Source organism: Uloborus diversus, chromosome 7, assembly GCF_026930045.1.
Source record: "Uloborus diversus isolate 005 chromosome 7, Udiv.v.3.1, whole genome shotgun sequence".
NCBI lineage: Eukaryota > Metazoa > Arthropoda > Arachnida > Araneae > Uloboridae > Uloborus > Uloborus diversus.
The window spans coordinates 89,386,450-89,411,359 of record NC_072737.1 but is presented as its reverse complement, the minus strand read 5'-3'; positions in this window follow the sequence as shown (position 1 = coordinate 89,411,359).

The following is a 24,910-nucleotide window of genomic DNA, read 5'->3' as shown; positions in this document are numbered from 1 at the left end:
GTAGTGATAGAGTAACTTCAATAATGCTTAAGTAACAAATGTAATTATTGTAATTTTTGATATATATGTAAATACATCCTAGCGCTTATTTAGGGGTGTTTGTAGAATTGGTTTCAAACAATTGGTACAAGAATAAGAAACAAAAGAATGTACACAATTATCCAGAGTCAACAATACATTGTCAAAAACAGAAATGTAAGACATCCAGATAAACTAACATCTTGCTGATTTATGCAATAATAAAAGAATTTAAAACAACGTATAAGGCACAAATTAGCAGGAAAACTGTTTACACGTGTTTCGGGGTTATAAGGAATGCTTTTTGATGCTAAAGATGTGAGTTTATGGAAGAAATGACATCCGACAGAAGTTCTGTCGGATGGGAGAAAAAAGGGTTCCTTGTAACCCTGAAACATCTGTATACAGCTTTCCTACACATTTAAGCCTTTATACGCAGTTTCATGTTCTTTTATTTTTGAAGTGCGGAAGTATTAGTTCAATTTTTATATACATAAACTTTTCTTGCAATCACCAATCGCTTTCGGAACACTGGTCTTTACATAGGCTAAATTTCGTACATCGTTTGCCCATTTTAATACAATTACAAGATGTGCATCGCTTGCGGCAGATTACGGGAGGTAAGTTGTATAGAGTGGTTTGCGAGCTCTGGAATTGTTGTCCACACAGGTTGGTATGAACCTTCTGAAGTAAGTCTCCATCCCCAGTCGGTTGACGAAGATATTGTATAGTGAGAATCGGGACTGTTGTTCCGAATTCTTGCTTCTAGGGCATCTCGTTTGATATGTTGTATCAAAGCATGTATACGGTAGGAGGAATATTTTTGATGCCATACGCAATCAATTTCGCGAAATGACATTTAGACCTTCCAGTGCCACAAAATGTGAAAACTGTGTCACAACCAGTTACAGAATGAAAAAGCCAACAAATTTCTGCAAATCTCCAGTGATGGTGTGACACATCTCGTGAATTGGAATGAGTTTGGAATGAGATTTTCTCGAACCACTCTATCCATGATTCACCAATACCTTGTATTTGTGAGAACAGTGATATTGAAATAACCACCACATCTAAATCCACGGTTAGTATTAGGATGCGAGTATGTCTACACTCTACTGCATTTTGAACATGGAGAAGTAGGTAGCCATCTGCTTCTTCGTGTTAGGCGGGAGAAATGCTTGAAACATCCATAGTTGATAAAGTCAGGACTCGGTTATTATAAGTTCAGATGACAAGTTTTCCCGAATACTGGTCTCCCACCATTTTCTTAGCTAGCAACAGGAACAACTTTGTTTTGTTTTTATTGACACATCGAATTGCTTAAATTTTTTTGGAATTGCAGTTGAGTCTGAGAGTTTAATACTAATGCCTGGCTGTGACACAGTTTCCACATTTTGTGGCATGGTCTGCGAGAAAGAAGACTGCTTGGAAGGTATGGATGTCATTTCGCAAAATTGATTGCGCATGGCATCGACTCTCTACAGACACTGGAACACAAATGCTGGAATATTAACTTTTGAAGATTTCCGTAGGCTTTTTTCTATTGCCGATCTTAATATATAGATAATAATGCTAGGGATGCCAACCCCCAATAAGTACGATGGTCCCCTTCAGTTTTAATTTTACTGAACATCCCTCTCCCCCGAAAAAAACAAGAATATTTAAAAGACTAAAATCCTTTTAATTTAAGTTCTCTCATAATTTCAATGGTATAGTCAATTTCAACCCCCCCCCCATCCCCAAATAGATACCCTGTTCTAGCTATTATTGTTCTACTAAATTGCTGGAATATTTGCTTATCAAGATCTTCGATGACTTTTCTGTATTTCAGATCTTATAATGTACATGATGTAGCTAGGGGTGCCTATTTCCCTCCCAAATGAGGTGGTCCCCTCAACTTTATCACTCCCTCCCCAAACAAAAAAACGCCACCATCTATTACGGAGACTAAAATCCTTGTAAAAAAACTTCTCTGAAAATTTCAATGGCACTGTCTGCCTCATGAGCCCCCCCCCCTCTTCAACGGCCCCTGATTTTGCTATTATTATTCGATTAAATTGCTGAAATAATTACCTTCGAAGATGTTCAATGGCTTTTCTCTATTGTAGATGTTGATAAACAGATGATACAGCTATTATTGCTTCCCCCGCCCAACTGCGATGGCACCCTTAATTTTATCGCACTTCCCGCAAAAGGCGATATTTTATTGAAGTGACTGAACTCCTTCCAAAGTAACTTCTCTGATAATTTTAAAGGTATACTCAGTATTATTGCCCCCCCTCCCCAAATGGGCTCGACGACTTTAGCTATTATTATTGGAATAAATCGATGTAATATTTACTTATCAAGATGTCCGATGGCGTTTCCCTGTTGCCGATCTTGGTATGCAGATGATGGAACTAGGGGTACCCATCCTCTCCAACTGCGATGGCACCCCTCAATTTTACCAAGCCCGCATTTTCCCCCAAGAATTTCGACCCACTAATAAAAAGACTTAAATTTTTCTAAAGTAATTCCTCTAAAAGTTTCAATAGTATAATCTGCCTCATGATTCCCCCCCCCCCACACATGAGCATCCTCTCTGTAGCTATTATTATTATTAGAATAAATTGCTGAAATATTTCTTCACCAAGATTGCCGATGGCTTTTCTCTGTTGCAGACTCTAGGCATTGCATTTATATGCTTTTCAACCCCCCCCCTCCATAAAATGTTAAATTTAACGACCAAAATATATCGATATATCGAAAATATCGATATTAGGATAGCGATATATCGCGGCATTAAAATTCTGATATCGCCCAGCCCTAGAAATAAGCTTATGGATGAAAATATATCCGGCAAAGCAATATACAGAAATGAGCTTATGGATGAAAATACATCCGAAAAGCAATGTACAGAAATGAGCTTATGGATGAAAACTCATCGGAAAAATCATTGCAAGTAAATTACGGATCAAAAATCATTCGAAAAATAGTATTTTTAGATAAATGAGTTTATGGATGAAATTATATCAGACGAAACAATGAACATAACTGAACTTATATGGATGAAAATGCATCTAAGAAAGCAATGCACAGGAATGAGCTTTTATGAGAAAACATATCCGGCGAATTAATACAAAGAAATGAATGTATGGTGGAAAAGATATCCGAACAAAAGTTTTCCACGGGATGTCTTCCCCTTGTAACCTCAAAACATATATCTGCAATTTTATTGTCATGTGTGCGTTTTCAACGCTGTTTATAATGCGTTTTATTATGCAGAATGTTTTACAACATGTAACTTACTCCTATATTGCAAGTTTTGGTGATCATCTATCTGATGTACTCTATTTTATTCGTACTGGTTCTTGTTTTACTCGTAATATGAAACTAGCGCATATTTTTGTGGACGCATATGAAAAAGCATCTAACAGTGTTTCTTAATGTTGTCTATAAGCTTGGTATTGCACTGTTAAAAAAAAATCCTAAACTTTAACGATAAAAGTTATGGGCATCCACGTTACTTTTACCGTAAAATCCTATTTTACTGTAGAATTTTGCGGTAGAATAAACGAGAGTTATAAAACGTAACATGTGAGCAACAGGTTCGAACGCGGGACCTTAAATATGTTCTTCAATTTTATTTCATTTTCTGTCTTCGTATTTGTAAATTTAATCAACATTTTGTACCTTAGGACACGTACCAAGGTACAACATATGCATGGTTCTTACAAATTAAGATATGTTTTGGAACATGGAACAATGTTCTAATCTTAAGTAGTCTTTTAAACACATTTAATTTTAGATAATAATTTATAATTCATTATTCATAATTTATTACTAAATATTCATGATTTAATTCAGTACCATGAAAAAAAAATATATCTATAATATATACATTTTTTTTCTGGTGCGAAATTGATTTATGCGTATGGCTCTTTCCCGAATGATAAAGGCTTTCTCATAGTACAACAGGATGTGTCCAAAGGTACAATAGGATGTTGTACCTTGGGAAAGCTTGGAACTTTTACTTTAAATGACTGGCAACATTTTAGTTTTAAACTGTCTGAATTTAAAAAATATATATATTGCATATAATTATGTGGGGGTGTTTTAATGTGACTTTTAGATTTAAAATTTGAGTGAAATAACTGACGATTAAAATTAAAATATGAAAAGTGTCCCAAGGTGCATCTCTCCCCTACCCTCATCGATTACCCGTCCTTCATTCCAATTTTTATTTTAGGTAGATAATTTTTGTCTACAATGTTATTTTCTCTTTTCCCCAAACTACTCAGCAAAGAAAGAAATGTTATCTGTCTGGCTGAGCAGGGTTATTGATTTTGCTTTTAGGGGATGACTTTTTGACTTTGTCAAGAACGCTGAAATCTTGTTTTATGGGAGTTGCGGAGCAAAGTTCCTCTGCCTGTCTTCATTTCGTGGACACGGACGACTACCAGGCGCCTACTTGAATGGGGCGCAAGATCGATTGAATGTTCTTGGGACACATCCCGATTCTTTTCCACTTATCTACTGAAATCTGCTGTTGATTCTGACTGCAGAGTTGAGTGCCGAAATTTTAAAAGGTGAATAAATTAAGCACAGATAAATGCAATAAATTTTCAAATAAAAGAAAAATCTATTCCTGTTCTGATTCCTCTTAACTGAGCAGCAAGTATGTAGACAACAATACTTATGCCCAGATATATTTTTATCGTCTCTATAAACGTATTACCTGTATTAAAAAATCAAAAATACGCGAAAAAAAAAGGAAAAAAAATGCCGAGGATATTTTCAAGCTCTGCATTTTAAATGGGGGGAGGGGGAGGAACTGGACAAACAATAGAAGTTTTTCATTGAAATTTACTGTCATTTTTTTAGAATATGAAACATAAACATTTGAAATGTTAAAAATAAAATCAATACATATCTCTTTCACCTTTCAGCACTATTTGCCATTTAATCCGTAGAAATTTAGTTTTCTTATTCTAGTAATCACGATTATGCGCTGTTTTCGGATTTACACTTTTCCAAAATAAAATTACTTCCTCGGAAATATGACAAGAAGTAAAAAATCTAGCAGTATCTTTTTAAATACCCTGGAGTTTTTCTTTTCGTCACAATGGGAGTTGTATTAAAATAGTCGCCTTACTTTTTTAGTAAAAATATTTTGTTACCAATTCTTGTAATAGATCACTAGTACAATATAAACGTCGAAAAGTCCTTTTTCAAGTATTGTATAATACATACTTGGTGGGTGACTAGATTCACGAATACTTCGTAAAAGTGATATAGCATGCAAATTTCAGAAAACTGCACGCGTCTAACTTCTTTGCCAATAATTCATAAAATTTTGGTTAGTATAGAAATTGACTTGAAATACGTTTTCTCTTTGTATCGTCTTGAGAAGGCGCATATTCTACATGAGAGAAATGTAAATTTCAACTTTTCTGCTGTCCTGACCACAAAATTAAGTTTTTTTTTTTGTTTTTTTTTTCAGGGAAATATTTTTTAGTGGTTTTTTTTTTTTAATTTTATTAGAATTAATTTGCAAATAATATTAAGTTCCCAGAAAAAAATATGTTACGTAGTGGTATAAATTATGGTTTTTCATTTTCTTGAAATAACCATATTTATAGTGTAAGCCATGGGGTCGTTTCCAAAATTTTAAAAGTATTTTTTTATGAAAGAGCAGGCTTAAAAATATAGGATCTGACCATTTTTTAAATAATTTGTTCAAGTTTAATATTTTAAAAAAATTACTTAAATCGGTGCGCTTTCATTGTTTACGTTTCTGTCGTGTGACATCACAACAGAAAAGATTGCGCGTGCATAGTTGTGAGTGTGTGTGTAGGTTGTGTGTGTACGTAGACCTGTGTGTATGCACGTAGGCGTGTGTGAGTGTATGTGTGTGAAGTCGTGTGTGTATGTGTGTGTGAGCATGCGTGTGTGTAGGACATGGACGCCTCCGACCAGGAGAAGCGGATAACTCAGGACCGGAGGAGCCGCGCCTGCAGAGGACTGTGGGCGGTGGTGCTGCAGAGGCCCCTGGTCCCAAGCTGAAAAAGGAACCGTACATCAAAGATGGTCAAGTGAAGAAAATAAGCAATCGTAATTGCTCAAAAAAAAAAAAAAAAAAAAAATCAGCCCCCCTCCCCCCCCCCGGAGAAATGGGGTCGCTTCCAAAATTTTAAAAGTATTTTGTTTTTTGAAAGAGCATGCTTAAAAACATAGAATCTGATCATTTTTTAAATAATTTGTTTAAGTTTAATATTTTTAAAAATTTACTTAAATCGGTGCTCTTTCGTATTTTACGCTTCCGCCGATGACATCACAAATGATGAAATGCCATTCAGTGTTGCCATTCACGGAGAAAAATATTTAATTCGCATCTTTACTCACGTGTATTGGCAACTATATGGTTGATAGCAAGCGTAGAGCGCAATATTTAATTCGCTCCTTGATTATCATAACGTGGAAACGCGAAAGAAAGATGCGCCAAATTACATCATTTGTGACTTCATAAAGACCACGCCTTGTTTTCAAAATCGGACATTTAAAAAAAAATTATTAAAAAATAACTCTTGGGAAAAAGGAAAGGGGGGGTCCATGTTATACTTTTTATTCATTCTATCAATTTCAGTGACTAAAAGTAGTACTTTTGACTAAAGGAAGCAACCCCATTCTGCAATCAAAACTAATTGCAATGTACAGGTTGCACAAATTACAAAAATATAAAAGATATGTGTTGCGCGGCGACAACGAACGTCTTCATAAATGTACTTTGGCATTAAACAACACTGATTAAAATAATCAGGTTTCTTCAGGCGAACGCTTTAGACTTAACATTAAAATATTCTACAGTTTTATAGCTTACACTCAACTACAAAATATTTTACGTTTAGTGTTTCTTCACAAAGTAAACTGTCGACTTCTTAACTGTTCTGCAGTTAATATGTTTAGCTATAAAAGCTGATAATTATTGATTTTTTCAAAAGTTCCCCATAGTATTAGAATGGTCTATATTGAATGTATTGTTGTAGTAGTGCTTCTTTTCAGTGTTACGGTTTCCATTACATTCACTTTTTGACGTTATTAATTTGTCATTTTTAAAACAGTGGAATGAAATAAAAATACAGAAAAGGGAAAGATGAGCAAGCATACTTAGTTAGCTAACACAGATTTAAATTTAAGTCTTTCGGGAAACGGGGCGTAGTTTGCTTCGACATCATTTAGTATGCATCTCAGAGAGCAGCGATAACATAATGCTTTCCCTAGTGTTTGGTTAGGTTGGGTTAAAGATTATATTAAATCTTTATTAGTCAGACTTTCTTTTTTTCTTTTGTATCTTTTGCGCGAGAAGTGAAGAAATAGTAATGTTTTATTGCAATAGATTCAAGGTAATAACATTTTTCTGCATTTCAAAGTTCCAATCTGCCTTGAAAAATAAGGAATCAAAATAAGGAGTTTTTGAGATCTTCTGAAATTACAGGAAAGAAGCTATTGTCTATAAGTAGTAACTCATAGATGATGACCACAGTGAAAGCATTCCATGCATGTTATTTTTTCGCTTTATCACACGTAAGCGAACGAAAGCACTCAAATTCAGCTCAGAGCTCAAATGGCACTTATTACCAACCTAGTAGCTGTTTGTACGTATCAAGTAAGTAGTAGGCACATAAATACTTCCGCCAAGTGGCTAGAAGTTTGTAATGTTAGTTGCTCGCTTGTTGTGGGAGTAATTATAGTCATGGATATCAGCCCTGAAACACTAGCTAAAGTGATTGCACTTAGAGAACACACTTCTAAAACGTTTGAATAAATAGGCAAAATATGTGGAGTGAGTAAATCAAGTGTCGGGAGGATATGGCAGCTGTTTAAGACAACAGGAAATGCTGGAACCAACCGTATTGTAAAATGCGGCAGAAAAAGATCAACTTCTGCTCGTGACGACAAAAGTTTACATCGAATGAGTGGTATGAATCCTCGATTAACTACTTTCGATCTGTCCAAGTCCATTGTGTTAGCTGGTCTTCCCATTGCATCTTCAACAGTGAAATACAGGCTTTTAGAACGTGGACGGAAAGCACGTCGACCGTACAAGAAGCAGCTTCTCACGCCTCGCATGAAGAAAAAAAAGTAAGAATGGGCACGGAAATATAAAACATGGACTAAAGAGAACTGGGAAAAGGTTTTATTTTCGGTGACGAAACACATTTTGTGTTTCAGGGATTTAAATCCAGGTTTATGAGACAAAGGAGAACCTCTTCGTCCGCACCACAATAATCAATCACCCCGGTATCCGTCCAAAAAGATGTTTTGGGGTTGTTTCTGCTTTTCAGGGACAGAATTATTTGTTCCCGTAGAAGGAATGATGAACAGTGCGAGCTAAGAATCGATATTGACCCAAAATGGTGTTTCCAACCATGTCTAAACTTTGGCCGATGTTTAGTGGCGTTTTTCAGCAAGACGGCGCGCGATGTCACACATCGAAGCAAATTGTCAATTTCTACTCTAAAAACAAATTTATTGTTCTGGATTGTCCGGGAAACTCACCGGACTTGAATCCGATTGAAAATTTGTGGGCTATCGTAAAAAACGTCTTCATAAGTTTGACAGTACTACGATCGAAAAGCTAATTTCGTCTGTTATTGACGTATGGTATGAAGCAGTGGCGGATACAAGGAGGGGGGGTCATGGGGGTCATGTCCCCCCCATAAACCCGCGACAATATATGAATGCTTGCTTGAAAAAAAAATTGAATTAAATTCTTGGGGCATTGTACGAATGGGTGGATACAAGAAAGGGGAAGGGGGGGGGGGGTCATGGGGTTGTGACGTCCCCTCCCAATCTGCGACATTGCTTTGCAATATGTTATAAGGTTTATTGAATTTGAGTAGGTAAAATGACCGCTTGAAAAGGAAAAGGAAAGAAAACCTGACCGAGACAAATACCGAGTAAATAAATTTTGAATTCCTTTTTTTTTGGGGGGGGGGGGGGTACTACATGACACTTTTCTATTTACATATACATAATTATAAAAGGTGTCGACAGTAAAATAGTATATTTGGTTGAGTCAGACTTTGCTTTGAGCAGTCCTCAGGCGCCAGTCGAATGAAAAAAAGTAGCAAAGAAGTGTCTGGCGCCCGCCGATTGCTTTTTATACAACAAATTTAACCGACGACCGCTATTGTAAAACTATTTCCTGTGCTGTAGGCATCGATTCAATTGATAAATATTTGAACGTGTAAATATTTTATGTAAAGTCTAGGTAGATAACTACTCCTTTCTTTTGTGATTGTGATTTTTAGGTGTATCGTTTTTGTTCGTGCTGATTTTATTTTTTTAATGTCTTGTAAATAGTTATTTAGTTTTAATCAGTGTTTTGGAATCAGTGTCGTGCAAGTAATGTAAAATTTTAGTTTCGTGTCGCGAAACCTCGTTATACGAGAGTTTTCGTAAATTCAGACGGAAACTGTGCTGAAGAAAGCTGCGTTTGTCAAGAAAAGACCACCCAAAAAGCAATGAAGCGTTCGGGTGACAAAACTTTGCTGTCTTTTTTTGAAAAGTTACAAAAAACAGGTAAACACGAAACCGATGGATCCGGAGTTCCTGCATCAGACTCGGGGGCTGCGACGTCTTCGTCCACCTCCGATTTTTCTGCTATTGAAAAGAATTGGTCGGTGAGTTATTTGTCAATCTCCGAATCATATTCATAAGATATTTAATTTTTAGTTTGATTTTCACCGCATTTTGTGTTATTTTGTATTTTTCTGCATACAAAACGGATGTGTCGATTATCTGCAAATTTAAAATCTAATATGGATGTGTGTCGAGTATTACGCAAATATTTAATCCATTTATCATGTTCATAAAACATTTAACTTTTATTAGATTTTCGCTGTGTTTATTTATTGTGTTGGTTGATGGTGCGAATACTGCTGCAATATGATATTTAAGTAAATAGAACGTATGTTTAATATGACCTTCTTGACCTGCGTTTTAATGAAATGTGTCTTTCCTGGGGTTTTTGAAACCTTGAACTTTTTTACTGAAGTAAAATACAAGTTAATTGTTATAATCAGGTATAAGAATGAAATGAACCTTTTTTACGGAGGTATCAGTACATAAAATATTAAAAAGAGCTGTGACCAGAACGTCGTAAGAAGATATTATCTTGGTTTTATTTATAATAACTAATATGCTTACCAGAAAGTCAAAAAACTAACCGTTTTTGATTAGTGTTTTATCAACTCGTATCCGAGATGCCCATCATATTCAAAGTCGCTATGTAAATTTAAACAGGATTAAAACTTCGTTTCAGTAAAAGTCTTTAGTTCTCCGTCAGATCAGGAAATTTCAATTATTTTTCCTTCGCTCCTTTTCAAAGATTAATCCCAGAGGTCAAACCAAGTGATTTATTTCGACTATTTTTCTTGTTATTATTTATATTTTTGGAGATATTAAGTCTATTTGTCTATTTCTTGCAGACGATCGACGATACGACGGTGTGAAAAAAGAATCTATAGAGCTCAAAACAGTGCTTGATTTTTTTTTTAATATCTCTCTCTGTTAAGATTGCTAATATAACATGTTTACATATTTAATTAAAAAAAATGGATATGGTTTCTGTAATTTCTTAGATTCTATTGTAATTCAATTTAACTAGCAATTTGAAATAACACTTCTTAACTATTTTCCTACGAAATTAATTAAGTTGTCATCCAGCTAATGGCTCATTTAGTGCTTTTTGTTAATACCTAAAGAAAAAAACCTAAGTTCTAGAAAATTATCGTACGAACATTCCTTGAGCACGACCTCCCCCCCCCCCCAAATGAAATCCTGTATCCGCCCTTGGTATGAAGACGTTGAAATTAAAACTATATGTGCCAAAACATGTATGTACACTGTTAAAAATTCAGGAAGATTTTCTGGTAATTGTTACTGTAAAATGGCGGACTAATGCATCGCTGATTTTTACGGTAATTTATACCGGAGAAATAAGCGATCCCAGCGCCAATTGGTTGCTGTGGTCTACCGAGGAAACCGTAAAATTTTACAGTAACATTTGATTTGTACGGTAATAGTTACTGGCAACATGGATGCCAGTAACAATTACTGTAAATTTTCCGGAAAATTTTTAACAGTGTATTGTTATTAAGTCTCGGGATGGTTATATTAATTATAAGTTTCAAATGTACTCATAAAAATCTTGAATAAAACTGATATTTTTGGAGAGAAAAAAATGCATTTTCCAGTTAATTGCCACAATACTGTATTACAAGATGATACTTTAAAACAATTTACCAACCCAAAATCTTTTAAATCATTCTTAATCAGTCCTGAGCAGAAACACGGGTAAGTAGCAGCAGAACCAAGAAAACAAACCAATGCCAGATGCTATCAAAAGGGAAGCTACCTGGTCTCAACAGATTGTTTTGGACAACCCATCTGATTCAGAGATTTCTCAAGTTCAGTGATTTCTCAAATTCAGATGGAGACCAAGCTCATTTAGTTCCAGTTAGCAGGGTTGCCACGCACCGGGAAAACCGGGAAAACCTGGAATTGTCAGGGAAAATGAAAATGGCCGAAAATCAGGGAAATGTCAATGAAAAATTGCATATTTTCGATCGATCTTGATCGTTCTTAGCGCGGCCCGCGGTATATGACGTCAAAAAAAAAAAAAAAATTTTTCAACCTTGTTTTTTTCGCCGCCATTCCCATTCGTCGTTTTGTCATTCCCCTCTTTCTTCTTCCCCCTGCAGTTCTTTTTATCAACTCTCTGCCATCTCAGTCGGCGGCGGACATGCGCAGAAGGTTCTTCTTTTCTTCTTATTTTGAGCGGGCTCTGTTTAAACACTGCTTGTTTACGTCAGCAGTTCTGAAGTTGTTATGATACACAGTACATTGTTTTGTCTGCGAGTGCGACTGAAGTTCTTAATGAGCTGTAATAATCTTTTCATGTTTTATATTATTTCTTTAAATTGGTTAATGAAATCGTATTCTACTAAACAATTTTGTTCTATAAATTTAGTTCATTAGACAATTTTAAACTTAGAAAGTTTCTTTTTTACAGAAGTATCATATTCTTTTAGTATTTTAGTAGTGATCTTTAAAGACTTCCAATGCGCTTCTTTCTTTCAAAATAAAAGAAATCCGATTAAAAAAAAAATCTGCACATCAGAGAAGTTTCTGATCATTGCTCAAAATTTAACTTTATGACAGGGTGCCCACAGGAGTGATTATGGCGCAAGTTGCGCCATCAAAAAAAACTTTTTTTTTTGGGGGGGGGGGTATTTTTTAATTATTTATTTTGCTTTATTTTTATTCAAATTATTTACTCATAATATTTTACTTTATTATTTTCATCTGTGTGTGTGTTTTATTCCGGAGGAGCGAGCACACTTTTCTTTCAAAACAATAATAATTAAAAATAAATAAATAGGAAAAAAAAATAAAAAAGAGGGTTAAACATAAAAAAAAGCGCTAAGACGTTCAGAAATATTGGGGGGGGGGGGGGTTGTGCCATTGAACTTGGGGGGGGGGCACCCCTGTTTTATGAGCAACAAACAGGGGAAATATGTGAAGCTAAAAGATGCATGATTTTTTTTACAGGCCAAAGTCTAAAAGCGCTGTGAATTCAATGGATTGGAGGGGTGGAAGGCAATAATTGAAAAAGTTTAGGTTTCATATTTTTTTAGTTCAGATTATTTTAGCAATTAACTTTATTTTCGTGATACAGATGTCACAATTGTTAATTTCGCAGTTCTTTCACTTGATGTAAGGCAGTGGCTCCTCGCTATTAAAAATTAGATATGCTACATTTACATTAATTCTTTATTACAGTTATTTGCTTCACTTGTGTTAGTACATTTGGGTAGTTCAAAAATACACTTAAAATAAAAGGTTTCTCCTAGAAAACAGGACACCACTGAATGTTTTTAGACTTGTGGATAGTAAAATACTGGAAGAATTTTAACTTCCTATCCCAACTGAAAGCCGGTGCTCGACCCCCTCCCCAAACTTCATAAGTATGGGGAGGGGGTTAAAAAATACATTGAACTGAAAAAACAATGTTGCACACTATAATCTACACGAGTTATATGCATATTCATTGCAATAAAATAATTACTTACATAAAAAAAACAGCTGGGGAAATTAAATGTTTCTAAATTTGTGACTTCTTCTATTCTAGGGCTAATGTTAAATTAAGGGGTCATTGAGCAACCTCTTAAAATTTGAGTAAAAAGCTAAAACTTTTACAGCACAATACTATTAGTAAGTTTAAAAAAGATAAGGGGTGTCTTGGACTCGACCTAAGAGAAAAAAAAATTTGAACCACCCTTAGTACATATTTTTGATTATTTCAGCTTGAGTAAATTAAATTTGGTAACCATTGTTTGCAAAGTTTGAAAATGAGGTAAGTTTTATCAAAATTTGAGATGTATATATTAATGTTGCAAAATGAAGGTGGAGATCGATAACCTGGAATTTTTCTCAAAACCACCTGGAAAACCTGGAAATGTCAGGGAATTTCATTCTTAAACTTCTGTGGCAACCCTGAGTTAGAGACAACAAGAAGCTTGAGACGGATAATTTTATTTACGCAGAATTTACAGCAAAAGAAAAAATATTGTATGCATATATCTTAGGAAAGTTTATAGCATTAATGCTTCAAATGATACGACATTAGATTTATTCGCCGCAGTTAAAATTTTCTGTAGTTTTTGTCTTTTTTTTTCTGTGCCAGATTTCACTACTGTGAGCCAATGAATTAAATTTCTAACTAAGAGCAGTAAATCATACTAAAAACAGACAGAAAAAATCATTCATTTTTTTCTGGTAAATTTAGTCTTTCAAACTTAAATCGAAAAATATGTCTTATTGTTCCCACTTAGTGTGTCTTTCTGTTCTGTATTACTGGAGGATCAGTGAGTTAAAACACCATTTTGTTTTTATTTTATTTTTCGTTTATGTCAATTCGTAGTACTCTCTATATTCACTTTCATAATATTTAGTACAGTCACAGATATTGCACCATTTGAAAAAAAATCTTTACTTTTACTTTACAAAATGTAATTGAATTTTCGTTTATCAATCGAAAATTCAATTATCGTAATTATCGTAATACGCTAGGTGCGCCCATATCTCGCAGATAGATACACATTACCATCATTAACTTAACTAACCAAATAGATTTTAATCTGGTACACTTTTAAAAATACTTACTTCGCTTTACACAATTTCAAAAACTTGTGTTCTGTGTCAAAAATTACATGGACAGAAACAAACAAATTTTAACTTACAAATTTAAAACGAAGTGCTATAACTTCGTTATCAAAAGTCACAATCGAACATAGTAGCAGAACAGCTAAAACATCACTTTTTTACGCTACGTGCTTCCTTGAAAAATGATATTTCCCAATTATTACGATTGATCGTAACCTAATTACTCTAGTTAATGAGACATTCCGTTTGAACCGCTGAGAATATTGCGTAAAACTTGTATCGCTAATAGGCGGAATCGGAGTTGGTTTCCTTATCGCAGCTTTTTATTAAGTAAAAAGGGTCATTATTCGGAAACTGGAAATTTCTCTCTCCGCGTGGCATTGAGGTTTAATCGAAAATCGATATGCAAACCGACGAATTCCCCCGAAAATTTTCGTGTTTTAAAAAATTAGTTTTTAATTCCATGATTGTGTCGATAATTCTTAAGTGTTGCTGTGAATTTTGATTTATATTTTTGCCACGCCTGCATATTTGCGTTATATATATATATTTTTTTCATGTTGTACTCTATCTCAAAACTGGATGGAAAAATTGCGTCAAAGTTTGGTTCAGGCAAATAATTTTCTGGGAACAGCAGTGTGTTTTTAAATTGTGCACTTCAGGTATTTAATAGATGAAGAAATTAACATTCTCAGAAACTTGACGATGGATTGCAAGTAAGAAATAACGCAGTTCAAACAGAGCTACTTCAAATAAGAGCATCAATTGAAAAAAAATCAAGAAAATAAAATTTGCATACTATGGTTTAACTAATTGATTTTTGTGATTAGATTGATTAATCTTCAACATAAATAAAGAAGTTCTTATTTAATATAAACATTTGTTTTCAACAGATTGCTAATCTTAAAGTGTATCACAAATTTTAATACCACTGTAGCAATGAGATTTAAAACTTGGCAAGTTTGGAAAAAAAAATAGTGGTGACAATATATATAAAACTTGTCGCAAGTTTAAATCCGTTATCAAAGAAAGTAAAAAAATTGTTTTCTAAATGAATTGAAAAACATGGGAAAATCTAACATCCATGAGGAACTGCTATGGAACTTGGTACCCGTTTAGATCTGAACTTATTTTGTCGGTGACACCGTCTACCCCGAACCTCTTTTCGATCGAACATGGCTTCTTTTTCACATTAATGTTTTGTTGGGATCGATTTAAACATAATTATGCTACACAAATTGATTTCTTTTCGCTTTTTACTTTTTCTATATCTAATATATAGAAGAAAGTATTACTTGCGTCACCTCAGTTCCTTTCTCTGGCAAAAAGCTACGCAATAATTTAGATAGCCGGCGTACCTCTAGACACCATTTGACACGGATCAGGATGATAAGGGAAATTTTTGACTTATTTAAGAACTGTTGACCTCACTCGAATTGGAATTTTCAAGAATTACCCGTACTAACTTCCTTACTACTCCTAAATGTTTTCCTGATTTATATTGTGTGATTTTTTGAGTGTCTCCCCAGTTTCGCCGACATTTCATTTGCCCCTCCCCCTCCCCGTTTTTCAGTTTTAATCATCATTTTTGATATATTGAAGGAGGGAGGAAATTTGAAATGTCGGTGAAACTGGAAAAACACCATTTTTTGGTAACGATTTGACATCTGCCTGTGTTGACCTGAATTGATCAAAATAATCTACATTACCGTGTGCGAAGCCGCGGGTAAAAGCTAGTATCAATATAAAATATTAGCTAACATAAACCAAAGAGCTGAAATCATGCAGCTCATTTCATGAAGCAAACATGCTACAGTAAGCAAAAAAAAAAAAAAAAAAAAAAAAAAAACATTGAAAACTTTTCCTTGCATAGCGTTTATCGAACAAATCGTACACATTTGGAAGGAAATGAATATCTCTTCGGAGGAACACTCGTTTTTATTTTTTGGGGATTTTCGATGAAATCTAATATAACCTTCATCATTTTCTGATATACTTGAAGCATATCCGAAATCATAACCTGAACTGTTCATAAACTGAAATAACGAACCAATCTGCTTGCACAACTACAACATGATGAATTTGCTGGCAATTAAATAAAAAATGGTTGAATATCGGGAATAAGAAGATGGTAATCCGCACTATGTTTCGTATTTTCAACAAACTTCTGTCAATGTTCAGCGACCACAAGTAAATTAATTCACTAAGTTTTGCTAAACATTATCTAGGCCATATGGAACTAGTCGCGTAATTAACCAGAAACAACCATGTCGATGTCATCGATGTCAGTATTCAGAACGAAAAATCAAAGCAAGAACGTGTAAGGCTTTCAATAGAGTAATGAGTTATGACGAGATATTGAGTTATCCAACTAAATTCTTGAATTCATTTAATTAGCAGGCGCACTACTGCATTTTTTAAAGCATAAAATTGGCGCTCCAGTTATTCTTCTCCAAAATATCAATTCAGCTTAACTTTTCAATGATAGTTCACTTATAGTGGAAAAGTTGAACAATGTATTTGTTCCACTAGAAAGAAATTAATAATATGTAGTAATGGAGATGGTACACTAATGTCAGTTGTCACAATGATTCCAATGGGTCAATGTCTTTCAAGATAAAACAAATGCTATTTCGGTACTATTATTCAAGGTATCTTTTTTCAATCGGGTTAACTTTATGACACTTCATGTTTTTAGTATATTCGATTAAAAAAATAAATAGAGGGACAGTGCTGCACTCTGCTGGCACAGTTACAAAAGAAGTTTTGTACTATTTATTACTTAATACAGGGAACATATTTGAAAAACCGTGCACAGCAAATTTTAAAATACTGAAAACCTAAAGTTACTACTTTGAAGCAATTTTAGAATTCAGATTTGGAAAGGAATTTGGAGTTTTTAAAATCCAAATTATCTTTTAAAGTAAGTAACATTATACTCGTTTCTCAGGCATTTCATGTGTTTTTCTACATCTAAATTTCAAAAAATTTTCCGGGATGGGTTCCTGAAGCTTTTTTTTCTCTAACGTCTCTAAAAATCGCGTGAAATTGATTTTTTCCCAACTATAACTCAGAAAAATGTCAGAGGAATTACCTTTAATTCTGTATTTCTGCTGAAACCTGCACTTCAACAAGGATATTGTTATTAATGTAAAGACGTAATTGAACTTGTATTTGTAACAAAAGACATACTAATAACATTTTTAATTAATTTTATTCCCAAACGTTTTCTTTGAACATTGATGACTAAAATTGAGATCAATTGTAAAACGCAGCAAAAGTTGTATTAGCTACACCAATAAATAAATAAATAAATGAATAAATAAATAAAATCGCCGAGCGCTGGTATTGCAATAGCCACACTTTTGCTTCGCTTACTTTGGGACGTAAAGGGAGGGGGGTATCAAAACGGGTTCATATTTGTTTGGAACCCTCCCCCCCCCTTTGAGAAAATCCTGCTTACGCTACTGGTCTTAATAGTCGTTGAATGAGTTCTGAGAATTCCTTAAAAATTCCCTTTTTAAAACCTTATCCTAATCAATGTACAATGGAGTAATTTTACATATTTCAACTTTTTATAAAAGGAAAAGGGCTTGATAAAAACCTTCACTTTCATTTTAAAACATTTCTTTATTTATTCTTTGTTACATTGCTATTAATAGCGAAAATGCCTTAACAGGCTATACTGCATGCCGATCCAAACACATATACACACAGTTTTTTCTCTTCTACAACAATTTCAATAAATTTAATGCTACATCATGTGAATTTTCTAAACGAAATCAGAGAACCGAGACTAACAACTAGAGGTTTAGCCCTTATTTTATTTTGAATAATTCAGTTGTTTTGTTATCTCTTTTTCACGATAATTTCCTCTTAATCAACACACTAGCGTTAGCCCAATAAATCAGTCTTAAATTAGATTACTGGATAAAAAAAAATCAATGTTAAAACCTTACAGCGAGCTAAATGTATTTATGTGCTCTAGATCTAGTTCAATTAGAGTAAAAGAATTTATCGAAAGAGTTTCGGTTAAAAGAGTGCTCTTATTGATCAACACAAATGTAAAATGCTGAGTTTCTTCTGTTGGTCTCCTTATTTAACCTGATTAGATTTATAGCTATGAATATTAATGATACCTAATTCGAGAATTCGTTATGTGCTCTAAATGCTCAAGGGACATTTTTGTTTTCTTCCACTTCGCTTTGAAGTTCTTAAGCATTTACGAATACAATTATATTTGAATTTCTGTGTACGTGATAAGCATAAAACAACCAAGGGGGTTTCCTCAATCAGTTATACCTTTTTCTGCGAAACAAAATGGTTTTTACTCCGAAATTACTTCTTAGCTCACGCATTTCAAGCAATTTTGTATTTTTTCCTCAACTACTGCAAGCACCATTTAATGTATTTTAAAGACTTCTTTTTACTTTTATCAGCATTAAGGGGGCCCGGCACACATTTTGATTTTTTTTTTATCAAATTGTTTAGAGTTTAAATTTTTTTTGCACTGATTCACCACCTATTTAATAAGCAAAATCATGACTCTAATATTAAAAAAAGTTTTTTCATTTAAATTTAATTAATATAAAAAATAAGGTTGCTTTAAATCTCTGAAACTCAAAGTATTCTTGGTCAATTTTCCTTTTTTTTTTAAAGTTATACAAAAATTTCTAATCTTTAACTTTTATTCGACGATTTAAAAAAATATTAATTCAATGAAAAATAGAAAATATTTGAATAAAAATTTCAAAAAATTCGAAGATATTTTTTAAAAAAAATCATATTTTTCGCTGTAAATTTTTTTTCCCTCTCAAAATTACCGAATAAGAATTAAAGAAAACTGTTTGAAAGATATGCTGCAAATTTCATAACTTTATCAATTCTTGACTTATAAGAGTTTGAATGCAAAAAGTCCGGACAAAATGCACCATGGAGAAAAACGCGATTCAAGTTTTCTAATGAAGATACATTTCCGTTCCGCGAATTTTCGCTATCCTACATAGAAAACAGGGGGGTTGACGCTATTTAATTACATGTTTTTATTTGGCACATCCACCTTACACACCGTTTAACCTGTAAGACTTCTATTTTTGCAATCGTTTGTCTATACTGATTTTCAATTGCAAAAATGGTCAAAGCAAGATCCAGAGTGATATTGTAAGTTTAAAGCAAAAAAGAAAATTAGCGACGCTATACGAAATTTAACCTTTATAAGGACCCTGGGTCCATCTAGCTTATATTTATGAAAATAATCTCCATCGAAAATAATTCTAACACGAAAAGTTTGACATTAATATGACAAATATTCATCAAGATATGAAACGCAGCGTTTGGTGACTTACACCATTTTACTCTCGCAGTCCATAACACGTTTCAAGGGGAAATAAAGCGGCTGAATAGGGTTTAAATTATTGGTGTGGAAAGAGCGTGATTTTTCACATCATACGAGCTTTTTTAGTGTGTCTTTACGCATTATTGCATAACATTTGCATTTATTTTTCAACATCAATGAAAAATATAATTTTTTTTTTATTTCGACAGTCTGTTATTCTTCTGAAAGGGTGATACGTTCAAATCTCATCTTCTGCACGGTCCTTCAAAATTTTAAACTCCAATATCTCCTTCAGTTTTGGCTGCATATGTTTCACATTTTTTATGCTGGAATCATTTTTTAATGGGGATTATTTTCCTAAGAATGAGTTTGGGGACCTAGAGTCTATATAAAAAGTGACGATTTCGTACTTTTTTACTTATTTTCTTTCTCGCTTCAAAATTACAGTCTATTAACTGCGCATCTTATTTTGACCATTTTTGTAAATGGAAATATGCATCTAGAACAAACGGTTACGAAAAAAGGGGGGGGGGGGGGTTGCAGGCTAAACGAGGAGATCCTGTATATCGATGACACTGAATCCAGTAGTGGAGGTGTAGTTGTTGGCAATGTTTTCGTTTTCGAGATATACGCGACTGAATACATAATGATATATTTCATTACATAAGAAATTAAATAGTTTTCTCTTAATGGGGTTGTTTCCTTCAGTCAAAAGTACTACTTTTAGTCACTGAAGTTGATAAAATAAGCAGAAAAAAAAACATAGAGCGAGAAAAAAAAATTTCCCAACGCTAAATTTTTGATTTTTTTTTGAAATGTCCGTTTTTGAAAATGTGGCGTGGTCTTATGACGTCAAAAACGATGTACTTCGGCGCATCTGTCTACTGCGTTTCCACGTTATGATAATCAAGAAGCGAATTAAATATTGCGCTCTACGCCTGCTGTCAACCACATCGTTGCCAATACATGTGAGCAAAGATGCGAATTAGATATTGATCTGTGAATGATAACAGTGAATGATGGCATTTCATCATTTGTGATGTCATCGACAGAAGCGTAAGCAATGAAAGCGCATCGATTAAAATATTTTTTTTAATATTAAATTTAGTAAAATTATTTAAAAAATGGTCAGATCCCATGTTTTTAAGCATGTTCTTTCAGAAAAAAATACTTTTAAAATTTTGAAAACAACCCCTTCTCTAAAATTCTTTGATTTACATACGAGGAGGTACAAAACCACAAATGTCCATTCTAAAAGGTTTTTGGGAATTCACGAGAATCATGTTTCTAACTAACCTTTCTTGGAAAAAACGTATTTATATAAGTGAATCTCTTTACGGACTTAAAGGGCCCGAAATTTTTCCTCTCTGTAACGAGAATTTTGTTTTAACGGAATTCAAGCAAAGCAGTGAAAATTAAATTAGGAATAAAAAATTTTTTTTATTGAAACAGATACTTTGTTCCATTGGTATTCGTTGTAATGCGATTTCAATATATTTATATACAGTTTGTTCCGGTTTAACCTACAATACCTTTATTTTCACAACCGTTAGTCCTAGGTTCTTCCAATTGCAAAAATGTTCAAAATCAGACGCAGCGTTAAGGTTTTGAAAGTTTTAAGTGAAAATAAAAATAAGTCGAAAAATACAAAATTTAACTTTTTATACTGGCCCCAGGTCTTCTAACTTATACTTAGGGAAATGATCTCCATTGAAAAATAATTCCAACACAAAAAGTTTGAAATTAGTACGACCAATATTCACCGAAATATGAAATGCAGCGTTTTGTGACTTTCACCACTTTTCACTCGCCGTCAATAACCCCCTTACGGGGAAAAATATAGCCGTTAAAAAGTGTTTAAAATTATATGTGTACATGGAGTGTGTGTGGTTTTTCAAACTGTTCGAGGTTTTGCAGTGTGTTTTTGTGCATCACGGCATAACATTTGCATTTTTTTTCCTTTGAATAAGCGAGGAAAAAAATAAGCACCTCGTTTTTCTTACTTTGACGACCTGTTACTCATCAGAAAGGGCGTGAGTTCCAATCTCTTCTTCTATATGGTCCCTTAAAACTTTGGACTGGAATATCTTCTTGAGTTTTGGTCGCACAAAAGTCAAGTTTTGTATCAGTAATAGTTTTCAATGGCAGTTATTTCTCCAAATATTAAATAAGGGACCTAGGGTCCGTATAAAAAGCTAAATTTTGTATTTTTGACTCATTTTTATTTTTGCTTCAAACTTTCAATATCTTAACCCTGCATCTGATTCTGAACATTTTTGCAACTGGAAGTATACATCTAGGATTAACGATTTCGAAAATAAAGGTCTTGCAGGTTAGAACGGAACAGCCTGTAGATTGATTTAGTCTTATTATTTTTTTAAGAGTAAGTTTTAAAATGTAGGAAGACCAATAAACCTATAATTAAACTTTAAATTAGGACATTTGTTCATTCTATTGAATCTGATGGATATGTTTTGTTTGATAAAGATCGTAATGCACATGTTTGTTTTTAAATGAATTAAGAATCTAAAAATATTCACAGACGTTTATTGTTCCCCTCAGCAGCAAGTAGCACAAAGTTTGACAATATGCATGAGTTCCATGTCACGTGACCCGAAATGGAAGCCTCCTATTGGTCGAATGAGCATGTTTTTTAAATAAAACAAGACAATCGACATGTTCTGTATAATTTAGGACTAAAAGTTTTGAAACAGAATTTAAATATAACATGATTCCTTTTACGGAAACTAACAGTACAGTGTATTTCAGAAATCACTCTAACATTTTGAGTTAGCTGCTAACTCAATTTTCGTTCAAATTGGATATGTGCGATTTTGATTGGTACCTCCCCACATACAGGAGATCTTTTTTCCTTCCTTTTACCAAATCTCTCATAGTGCGTGCATTTTTTACTGCACTTTCCTTTGTTGTTTTTGATATTTTTATTTAAATATCAAAAAAATGTATTAACTAAAATAATTTTAGTTTCAAAACAGACCAGTTTTTAAAAATTTTTATAAGAAAAATTTTTGAATATTGGTGGATTATTTAGCATTCCTAGCATTCCTATTAAAATTCAAGAAAAATACACAAAATAACTGACTGAATAACAGACGTATTTATAGAATATAGTTGACATTACTTATAAATATACCATCTATCTCATTACAAGAAGGGTATGTAATTAATTTCCATATAAAGCATTCTTGTATTTTGAACATAATTTCTTTCACATGCATGAGAAATGATAAAATAATATCCTGTAGTTCCTGTGCAAAAATGAGAAAAGAAAAATTCCATCATTATTCATCCCTTTGTACTTGCAATGAAGATTTTGCTTTTTCCTTTAATTAAATATCGCATTATGAACCAAAATTTGGAACCTTTGTTAACAAAACAAAAGAACTAATTAATTTATCAACAAAGCATTTTTACATTTTTCAGAGCATTTGCCATTGTTTCGAAAATATTAGTTGCTCCGTTCTATATTTTTATTCTCTGATGATATTTTTAGCCCACAGGAATCTTGCATTAACTAATTTTTTGTGATTATTTTTAATTAGCTCAAAGTTTTATAACATAAGTATATGCCGCTGTAATATTTTTGACACTATTTAGATTTGCGTAGTATTTACTATATTATGATTAAGAGTTCTTTGCAGTAGCATTATATTTATGGTTGAGATGATTGGCTGTCTTTTTGTGACTAAACATGAGTTGTGCTTGCAGATTGCAGTTTGTTATCAAAGTAATAGAAACATCCAAATAAACACACAAACATTTCTTTTCCTCATCCTTAAAATACACGTATAACTACTTTAAACCCGCACAACGCCATGATGTACAATTTTTTTATGAAAACATTGGAACGTTGATAGAAAGAGGACCGTGACGGAGAAAGTTTTCGAAATCTATCTTCAAAAAAAGATCAGAGTAACTGAATAATATGAACACGCAGAAATTTATATGCAAGTGCAGTTATGTGACTTTATCTTTATGTTCCTCAAACCATACCTAAACAGATGTATCTGCGTGGATTGGACAATTATGATAATACAAAATAGTACTTCATAATGACAGTGATGTTGGTCCCATGGGTGAACCTGATTGGCGTCCGTGGTTACCTGATCGGAAACGTACCTGATCGGACTCGTAATCAAGGGATCTTGGGCTCGATGCCAGTCGGTCGAAGATCATTCGTGTCCATTAATAGTGACTAATAGTGATTGTTAAATATGTCATGATCACAAAGTTCTCCAAGTGAATCAAATCCTCAGGGGTTGTTGTACCAGGGATAGTTTGACTTCTGATTGGATCAAAAAATCGAGACTCCATTCAACCGGCAAAAGCGCTAACAGTAGTACTAAAAGGGGGCTTTGGAGTGTGATGTGATGTATCTGATTCGCGAAAATGCTCAAATAATCCTTTGTAATTGCTCATCGCTCCAGGGTGTATAGCTCCTGCACAAGAGAGTGTGCAGAAAATTACGAGATCACTGCTCAAATCATACCTGAATCGTATCAATGCTTCGTATTTAGAACAAAGTACACTGGTGTGCAAAAATTAAGGACGAGGTCGAAAAATTAGCATATCAGCTGAACGAAGAGGCAGAGCGGACAGAAAGACCAATCAGGAGATTAAGTAAGGTGATGTACGGTAGCACATGCGCAGATATGCAGGCAGACGTAATGGGGGAGTGTCTGAGTAGTATAAAGCATGTTGTCGGTGTAAGATCAGTATTTCTGGCAAAGAGATTGCACGCCGTATAGCAGTTAAAATCACACCGAGTTGCTGCCTCAGCGGGAAATGGCGAATAATCAATCTGTTAGACGACATCTGGATGCTTTTACCCGAGGTTGAATCATTGGGAAGTTGGAGGAAGGCCGCAGTGTGACAAGTGTGGTTGCAGAGTTCGGAATTGCTCACAGCATCGTTTCACAACTTTGGAGACAATTTCAAACTACAGGAACAGCTATCCGGGGGTTCAGTAGTGGTCGTCCACGAGGAACCACACCCGCAGATGACCGGTATATTGTCTTCCAGGCCAGAAGAAACAGGCGGCAGACAGCGGGAGAAATCGCTAGACACACGACACAGGCGACTGGACGACCGATATCGCGTTTTACCGTGGCCAGAAGACTTGCACAGTGGTGGTCTGTTTGCACGATGCCCTATACGGTGTGTACCTATAACGCCTGCCCATCGGAGAAGGCGTTCTCTGTGGTGCCGGGAACACCGGAATTGAAGAGACAATGAATGGGGACGAACAGATGAGAGCAGATTCAGTCTGAGTAGCGATTCTCATCGCATACTCATCTGGAGAGAGCGGGGAAGCCGCAATCATCC